This window comes from Lissotriton vulgaris, unplaced genomic scaffold (genome assembly GCF_964263255.1).
Source record: "Lissotriton vulgaris unplaced genomic scaffold, aLisVul1.2 SCAFFOLD_1097, whole genome shotgun sequence".
Taxonomy (NCBI): domain Eukaryota; kingdom Metazoa; phylum Chordata; class Amphibia; order Caudata; family Salamandridae; genus Lissotriton; species Lissotriton vulgaris.
Genome location: NW_028250293.1, coordinates 168,381 through 177,880, shown reverse-complemented (window position 1 = coordinate 177,880; position 9,500 = coordinate 168,381). Strand labels below are relative to the sequence as shown.

The window sequence follows — 9,500 nt, the reverse complement described above, 5'->3', positions numbered from 1 at the left end:
TTAAAGCTGGACCTGTTGAATTTGAGCATATAGGAACAGGACGAAAAGCAAATCCTTAAAAAATGTGCCTGATAAGTGACAGCACAAATGGTCAAGTTTTCAAGTTTTATTAATTTATGATAGCGGAACTCTGTCGAGATCCACATAGCAGTTTATCAGACAATAATAAGAACAACTATAAACACGTAAATGAATAAAATTATCAGTACAATGTTAGAAAACATTTAAAGAAAGAAAACAATTTGAAACAAAACATTTCATTAGGGGGATTAAACATAGCTGCAATAAAATCATAGGCGGTAAAAATACCCAACTGAAAGCACAAAGGTTTTAACCATTTACGCCTATGTACCATAAGGGCTGGACAAACAAAAACAACATGGTATAAATCCTGGGAATAAAGTTTACAAAAATCACAGATATCTGTACCAGCATGCCATTTAAACAATAAGCAATTCAATGGGAGTAAATCATATCTTAACAAAAAAATAAATCGCCTAACTGCATGAGGAAGATTCCAACCTAAATATGGCTGAAGTTTTTTAATTTCACAAGAGTTACCAAAAGAGAGCATTCCTCTCTTAACTTTACGAGTCCTACTATCTTCTCTAAAACTCAACTCCCAAGACGTGGTCTTTAAGGATGACTTTAGTTGGGCAGTTGATGATGAAAAAAGACTTTGTTCATCTATCTGTAATAAAGTAATTGCCTGTCTGAAGTTCCTTACGATAGAGGAGTAGACATTATAGGAACCCAACAACTCATTTTTTATTTGAAACCTCAGAGTGCCAGGCTTTCCTTCAGCTATATTAAAAACCCAACGCACCACACTCGCCACTGCCTGAGACCGTGCACTGCGCAGACCAAATTCTTGTCTTAACAAAGACGTAGAGCTTGCAGTATTTACAGAGGCTAAATTACGAAGAATTCTTCCTTCAATAGAATCCAAGAAATTCCAGCATGCCATGTCCACTATTTCCAGTCCGTAGATTAGGGATGCGGGGATTTTTGCCCGATAAACTTCGAGCAATATGGTAAAATGCCTCCGACCTGTCGCTTTATATAAGGAGATAAGACTCTTCCCTTGAGCAAGAGCTTTCCTACTATTGTTCTCTGTATGAGTTTTTTCGGATAGATTGCTCGTGACTATCTTCCCAAGAAAGGGATAGGATTTAACTACACAAATGGTCACTTCTTCCAGTTAGCCAAGCACACTAAAAAAATGCCAATCACTGTTGCCCTAGATAGGACATCAAGAATTGGCAAAGCCAATTGGTCTTTACTTTCAGTTGAGTTACCTGACCTTTTGCTTTTACCAAGGTTTCTTTCAACGCTGATCCTCATCAGCAAAAATAAAATATTGCTTGTTTACCAATGTGAAACGGTATCGGTAAAAATAAAAAGACACCTCAGTGTGATAATGTATATGCGTGCATGGGTAGACAGGTATGCACAGATATGGGTCATGACGCGGATGTCACTTTTTTCTCTTATTTTACCATTTCCAGACTTGGAGAGATACAAAATATGCGCGAGAGCACTAAAGAGAAAGTCACCCAAAAGCAAACTGCAGACTCCAAAAAAAAAAATATATATTTTTTTTTTTAAAGAGTCAGGAAAGCTTCAGACACCTGCACTGTTCAGCTGTCCTGTGATCCAAGTGAAAGATGAGGAAAGCAGCACAGATCTTAACTTTAAATAAGTGAGACTGAAGCAGGAGCACAAATATCGACTCTACCTGCCAGTTTCAGTCAGTACCTTAATTACAACAGTCCGTTTTCCACCAGACACTGAAAAGCATGTATGCATACCACATTTATAACCTTTTCACCTGATCACTGGGCATTTCCAGGTTATAATCGGATGCAAGAGCTGCACTACTTACAAACAAATGCAGCGCAGTATTTTCCGTATAGAAGGGACACCTCAGTGATCCTGGAGTGGGAAACAACTGCAATCTATCACAAGTATGTTTGCTTGTATAGCACACGCCATGTTTTTTAAACCAAATCTGTGGGTGGCATGAGTGAAATAAAGATACCCAACAGCAGCCCCCGGGTCAGCTGTGCGCCACCACATTGCAGAATATGAGACTACACAAAAGAAACTGACGGGTTAAAAGTTGGAAATTACAGCTATAATGAATATTCGGTATTCTCCGCAGCTTGAAGACTACACATGCATGACTTTTTATTACAATTCAAACTTTCAGGATGTACCAGCCAAGGCAAAGAGAGCCAATGGCATAATACAAAAAGACAGCCCGCCAAAGCAAAACAAGGCTAGAAGCCCACAAGGCTAATGCAACGGTACAGATATCCATAGGCACTGGACGGTGCAGGCCTACAATAAGGGTGGGCACCATACACTCCCAAGCAATGAGGAGCATCAGTTATTATTAGTTCCCGTCTCCTGGTTAGCGCTGTAGTGCATTTGCAATAACTGCTGCCTCAGATTGGTATAACAGAGATGCCGTTACTTCCCACTTCTCTCAGGCAGCCAGTCACACACTTGAGTAGCGATTCCCCCATCTGAAACAATCTCATAGATTATGGTTATCTTTCTCGCTCCCTCCACTTACATAAACCTTCCATTAGGCTTCGAAGCCCATTGATGAATGTGCATTATTTGGAGATGGGATATACGTAAGCAGTCCAGTTTCCTGTAATGTATTGCCTCTACTTACGCTCCACTTTTGTTTTTACTCTGTCTTCACAATCATTTTATATCAAGTAAACATACCTATCACCAAATTTTCCTATAACAAACCACAAAATGAAATATCATACTACTGTACTTATACTTTGTAATTACTCCAAACTAGACCCATGCAGGGATGCAGCCTCAGGGCCCGACCTGCACTGCTTCCTGGCTACTACATTCGCCCTTGCCACTCACCCCCCCCCCACACCACCCACCACTACCCGCTACCCTTCTGTAGATTCTTTCCACTATGCTATAAAGCGAATAAACTGCATGTTACTTTTCACATATGTAAATTCACATGATCAGAGGTGTTGGCCTTGAAAAAGCATACATGCCACGAGTGAAACGTGTCAGCTGACTAGAATATTTTAAAAACAAGAGTTAAGATTAACTGCATTGCATCCTTGGAACGTCAACCTACCTTTTGGTTCTGCCAATGCTTGTTGTCCATGCTGAGTGAGAAGCATCAACAAAAAACTAAATCTGGCCCCAACGTGATGATGTATGTATGTATGTGTGCGCATGCATCTCGGCGCAAGCAAACTCTTACATCATTCTTTTGGACCACAGAGGGATGATGTATGCCAGTTTATGAGTCACCACGGGTGCACATGTATTCATCACAATCTGGTGAATGCCCACCATGGGGTAGTAAATTAAAAAGAAATAAACAGATTGCGTAGCAAAGCGCATTTACAGAAAGGTGCAGTGCTGTAGCAAACTTCAGCTGATGGACTTCAGCTGTTGGTCCTTCCTAAAAAGTTACAAACAATACATGAGATTGGGAGGGGGTGGAAATGGAGGCGTGAGGGGTATGGAGGCGGGAGTAAGTCATTCACAGCAACCAGGGGTGGTGATCAGCGAGGCGCGGTTAAGAAACATTGTAGCCTCGGGGGAGGGGTTAACAAAAATGCTGATTGGGACAGGCAGATGTGGGGTAAGTAATGGACAAGCTAGGGCAGAAGAACAATATGGAAAGTGTGAAGGGCTGGGATGTGATGGATAAGTAGCAACAGAAGAGAGGGAGTAAGGAATCCCATGCACTCCCTGGAGTGCTGAAAGCTAAAGTAACATAGTTCTCTGAATGCAAGCAGTGGAAGGATACTAGTTATACGATCAAAAGCATGGTAAAGAAGCTGTGGTCCAGGGGACAAACAAAAGAAGAAGGAAAGCCATTGAACAAGAAGCACACGAATGAGATTGACAAGAAAGCCAACCAATGATCATCAATGGGCCACCCCAAAACCTGCTGTATGTATTGGTATAGTACACACCCGGTATTTTGACATAAACAGCTAAAGCTGTGGAACGGCAAGTCCTAAGTGTGACACACTATTCTAAAACCATAAACTCAGAAGTGCAGTTTTGCCATAACAACTGAGTGAATGACGAACCCCTCAAAGTTAACCACTCCTCTTGGGGTAACAGTTCCACCCTTGGTTTAAATTCCAGTGGCTCACCCACTGAAGGGCATAGCCCCAACCCCTGGGTCCTACCCCAGCTCAAGTCCCATGGAGCACCCCGAATAACGGCTCCACCACCCACTCTTTGTTCAGGCTCACTCCTTGTTCGGCTGGGTTAAATGTGCCTCAAGGCATCATATACGTCCTGGCTCAGCGACTTCCTACCTCTCATCCAGTTTCTTAGGCTAGGTGCCACAAGGCAGCATGATCCCTGCAGACACCAACCTACAACCTACAGCCTGACCCATAAAGGAAAAGAAAGGCACGCGCTGCAGGGTTAGGGCAGCTCCTGCTGTGAGGAGGACAACACTATGTTTGTGGGGAGGGAGGACTCAGTGAGCGTCAGGAGAGTCAGAAGAAAGAGAGGAGGGAACAAATCCTACCCTTTTTAAATTGAACAACAAGTGACCATGGGAGAGGGTGGACCAGCACACAAATGGGCGAAGACTACTCGTGAGAAGGAGCTGGAAGGTAGCAGGAGGACTATTCCTTTCGAACACAGGATTGGAGGTAGTAGATATATTTGTTACTGTAGCACCCAGGATCCGAGGAGGTATCATTCAACAGGTCATATTTAAACACACCCCACTGTACCTGGTCAGCCAACCAGACAATGAGTGCTAATAGGCAATCTCTGCAGCACCGGTGAGGAGACTGGAGCAGCACTGAGCCATCGGCCAGACCTAGTGAAATGTACAGTTTTAGCTAGTGGAGATTACATTACATACCCAGAGGCGCATACATTTGAGGGAGGGCATGTTGGATGTCCGAAGTAGAAATATTCACCGGCTTTCTATAGTTAGCACTACAAAGGTGGGCTAGCCAAGCAAAAATGGAGTCTGGCTTGGGCCAGATCTCTGGCTATGCCTTGCCCCTTTTTCCAAAAGGGTTGTGTAGCCAAAAGAGAGCTAGGCAAAGCTCCGGAGGCGCTGCGATGTATGGAATCTACTTTTCTTTTGAAGTCATGTAAATAACTGTATCATTATAGCAAGCTACAAATGCATTTCATGAAGACTGCCTCCAGAGAACACATTTATTGGGATCTCCTAGGCTGCTTTGTTTTGCTCACCTATGTAATTGACGTCACTGTGCCACACCTAAAGTCAGTCTGCTTTTCATTAGTCAGCAGAAGCCAGTGATTTTAGCATAGTGACAAAGTGGCCTGCCTTCCTTTTCACTTACCATTGCATTTTCTCTAAAAATATAGTGTCCAACTGATTTAACGTAAAATATGCATTTATTAAATGCGGTGTTTTAATTTAGGGAGTCATTACGATGATGGACGGACTTAAGTCCGTCCGCGTTCGTAACAGGGATTGGGAAAGGCAGACTATATGGCGGCGATCCCGCAAGTGCAATTACAATGCAACCACCACTGTAAAAATACATGCTGTGCATTTCCATGCACTACATGGCAGGTACCACATGGTGCCTGCCACATGGTTCACGGAAATGTTGGGGGGCACCATGGGTGCCCCTGAAGTGCACTACTAAAACACTCCTGCAAAGGGGGGCCTGCAACGGGCCCCGCAGTTGAATCACTATACACAGGCTGGCGGGGACGCAGCATCCTAATCTGGCAAACAGTGCCTGCTAGGCACTGCCACCATTTTGTGGATGAAGTGGGTCCGACAGGCAATCGTAAAGGTTGCTTCTGTCAGACCCGTGGCGGACAGACTTCCCGTCCACCAGCAAACCGCCGCCATCCTCATCTAGCGAGAAGAGAATAGCTGCACAATGGTGGTGAATCTGCCACCGGCAGACTGCCGGGGCGGTTTCACCACTGTCGTATTGATCCCAATAGTTCCTGAAATGACTGAACATAAACCATTGCCTTTGTTGTTTAAGGGGAGGTTGCGTTGTTGCCTTTCCAGTGGCTAAACTGCACGACCTGAATTCAAACTAAACTTTATATATCATAATAAAAAGGACAATGGTTGAGATTCACATGTATTTATTGTTAGTTTGATGGCTTCTTCTGAATGTTACTCTTCGTGCGATGAGATAATGTACAAAATTTCAAGTGACACAGGAGTCGTGGAGTTACTAAGTGTTCATAATATTATTTTATTCTTCAGTTAAAGAAAAAGCATCACCGAGTACAAGCGAACCAAAAAGGTCCTGTGCGTGTTTTTCATGACGACAAGCTAATGTGTCACTTCATCAGGGCCTAAGATTTATGACAATGAATGCTATATCATTTGCAAGATCAATGCATGTAAAACTTACAGCCAAATCAAATGAACAACAGTCTTACACATCAAACATTCTCATCGCTGTACACAAATGAAGAGTCACAGAGTGTGATGAATGTAATTGCGGCAAAGTAACTGAGCTTCCAATCACGCTCAAGTGATCAGTTTCAAATCCTAACTTCCTTAATAGGTCAAATTGTGTGCCCTTAGGCAAACCACTTTATTTCACAATGCCTCATTTCGTAGTATAGATGGAGGGTTAATTGTCCACATTGCTAAGTTAGCATGGCCTTCGCTGCCATGAGGCTGCTTTTGCGCAGGACACTGCACGTGTTTATTTTGCAAGACTCTGTGCCCATTTCACATGAGAACTGTCTGCCTTTCGTGTTCTCTAGTGTGCTCTGAGGTTTCGTCTGCACACTATGTACAAGGTCAATCAACAATGCCCCTTGTTATTTTGTTCTGGTCAGTCCCTTGCACCTAGACATAACATGCTACACCCAGCTGTACTACTGGAAATCGTATGCTTTTATTTGCAAGCGAAACATGATGCTCACACTTGGAGAGACACCTTTCCAGAAAGAAGAGCTGTGCTTGTCCTGAGATGTAAACCTTTCATCTCGGCCTTGAAGCATGGGGTTTGCCGACAAAGCCCAGAGGTCTTCCTTTTTATAATAAATTCCTTTTTACCACGGGGAAGGTGTTCAGGCACTGTAGTCCTTTTCCACTGTCTTAATAAAATTATTTCCCCGTTTGTATTCTATGGAATTGTGACAATGCGTACTATATTGTGTTTATGCATTTTGCTGCTAGTATTGGCACATGTACTGAACCATAGAGCGTGTTTGTTAAAATAAACATATTAAACTATACAGAGTCGTTGATTACTCTCATTGTAGACAAGTATGAGTGAGTGAGCGAAAGAGCTGTCTTGCTCCCACGATCTCGGAGAAGGGTCGGGAGTGTTGTGTTCTGGGTTGTCTAATCATGGTTAGCTTCGCTGTAAGTTGGAGAATGTATGAGACACTATTGCTAGTCGGTTTGGGATTTTGGGTACTAATGTGGTAGGTTTGTACACCCCCTATTCACGGAGGTCCTGGTTTTCTGCGCATAGTTCTGTATATGTGCAGAATCCACGCAACAATTTATCATGACCAACCAATTTGAGAGCATTTTAAAGCACTTCATGACTTTTATAATTCAAAAATATCAAACCTAGGTTTTATCATCATAACTTTATTTTTGATCACAAAGGTCTTAAAAAGTGCATCATAGCCAAATACATACATTGCAGACACCAAGGTGCTTTTTTTAAAAAAAAACTGAAAATAAATCATTCTATAAAATAAGAACACTTAAAAATGCCACGTAAGAATAAAAACCATATAAAATACATAAAATGTATAGAAAATACATATTATTAAAAGACTACTATATAAGGATATTACACAAAACACTTTAAACTTCTAATCCATAGAGCCAACAAGAATGTTGCTAAGCCAAAGACCCCTACTCTACTGGTATCTGTATTAAGGATTCTAAGCACATCTAGGTAGTGACCAGGACCGGATACCTACACAAGAGAATAATCTACTTGGCCCTCAGATTCTCATAGTATGGGCAAAAAAATATCAGGTGGACTAGGGATTCAGGGTTTCCTTTGCAAGTCAGACAAATACCATCAGAGGGTGCATTGTTTCACCACTTACTACAAAACAATTTAGTTAGGAGCGTCTAATATCTGAATTGGAGGGACAGTTTCCATGCAAGAGGTGGGACAATTTCGTCAATGGTATCCACAAAAAGTGGGAAGAGTTTAAAGTCTACAAACTCTCGAGTAAGTGAGCCCACGTGCCTTTCACCAGGATAAACTCCCAATAAATAAACCTTTACCCTACTCTTCGAAATTGAACTCTACTCCTCTGGATTTGTCCAATATTCCTCCAACCCCCATTTCCTCAATAACTCCATCAGGTAGCAGAAGCAGGAAATTGTACTGATCTTGAACTGTGTCATGAAATCCCTAGTGGCCACTGATATGGTTTCATAGGCAATAATTGATTCATGTATCGGAGCATCCATATATAAATTTGCACATAACAAACTGATATATTTCTTGGTTGACTCACGGCAGTCATCGGGGCCCAGGGGTACTCCCGAAAATGTTTACGTTTGTGTTTGGAAACTTTTAATTTCGGTACATGCTACTCAATGCATTGATATGATATACTGTATAAAATTTAAATACTCAAAAATGATGAAGAAATAAACTTTTGTGAATTTGAACGGTCTTTAACATATTTTACAGAATGTTTGTTGTGTCTTTATTTGCCAAAACCTTTCCTTGGGTTTGATTATGCTTTCACTCTTCAAGCCGAACTCTATCTTGGCTATCCCTATGAATTTGCTACCTATATTGTTGTTTTTTTGCTGATGTATGTATATATTTTTTGCAGATTTATATAGCGTATACCTTTTTTTTTTAGGGTGGGGTTGTATGGGGATGAGATGAAGTGCTTTTCCCAGAATCACAGGTTGTCGAGCGCGGTCAGAACTCAAATCTGATTCTCCAATGCAAAGGTTGACAGATCTGGCCGTTATGCCACCGAAGGATTTAAGATGTAGTTACATTAACATTGCTGAAAGAGATACATAACACAGAAAGAGCAAATTCAACAAGGAATCTAGGCGCGTGTTGCTGGACTGTGAAAGTGCTGGTGAATCGTGGGCTGGGTGATGGGGTGAAAAGGTTGGTGTGCTAATCAAATTTCTCAATTAAAATGTGTTCCGCTTGACGGCAGTAGTGACACTGAAGTGGTTGGACACAGACCACAATAACATTGCAGCTGCTTGGCACCAGGTCTAGACTGGCACTGCTTAGAGGGTTTTCAAAGCCATTAGATGTCACAGCGCTTCCATAGCGCCCTTGGCAATTCACCTTGATGGACCTCATGAAAATGTAGGCTGAAGTTTTGGCAGCAGAAGGCCCGCCTCTGCACAGCCTCTGTTTTGGGCTGTTGCAAAAGTTTCATACTTCTGTTTTTTATTCAGTAGAATGATTAAAAGTACATATAGGTAAATAAATATATTGTTCCTGAGCTCCCATCAGACTGGCATCACCACTGTTAGGGCCCTC

General features: G+C 42.1%; 1 protein-coding gene across 1 annotated transcript in view; it reads right to left on the bottom strand.

The window, feature by feature from the left end:
* LOC147663306 (ras and EF-hand domain-containing protein-like) overlaps nt 1–9,500 on the bottom strand; it is a 244,011-nt gene that overhangs the window by 207,213 nt on the left and 27,298 nt on the right. The gene's annotated exons all lie outside the window — the stretch shown is intronic.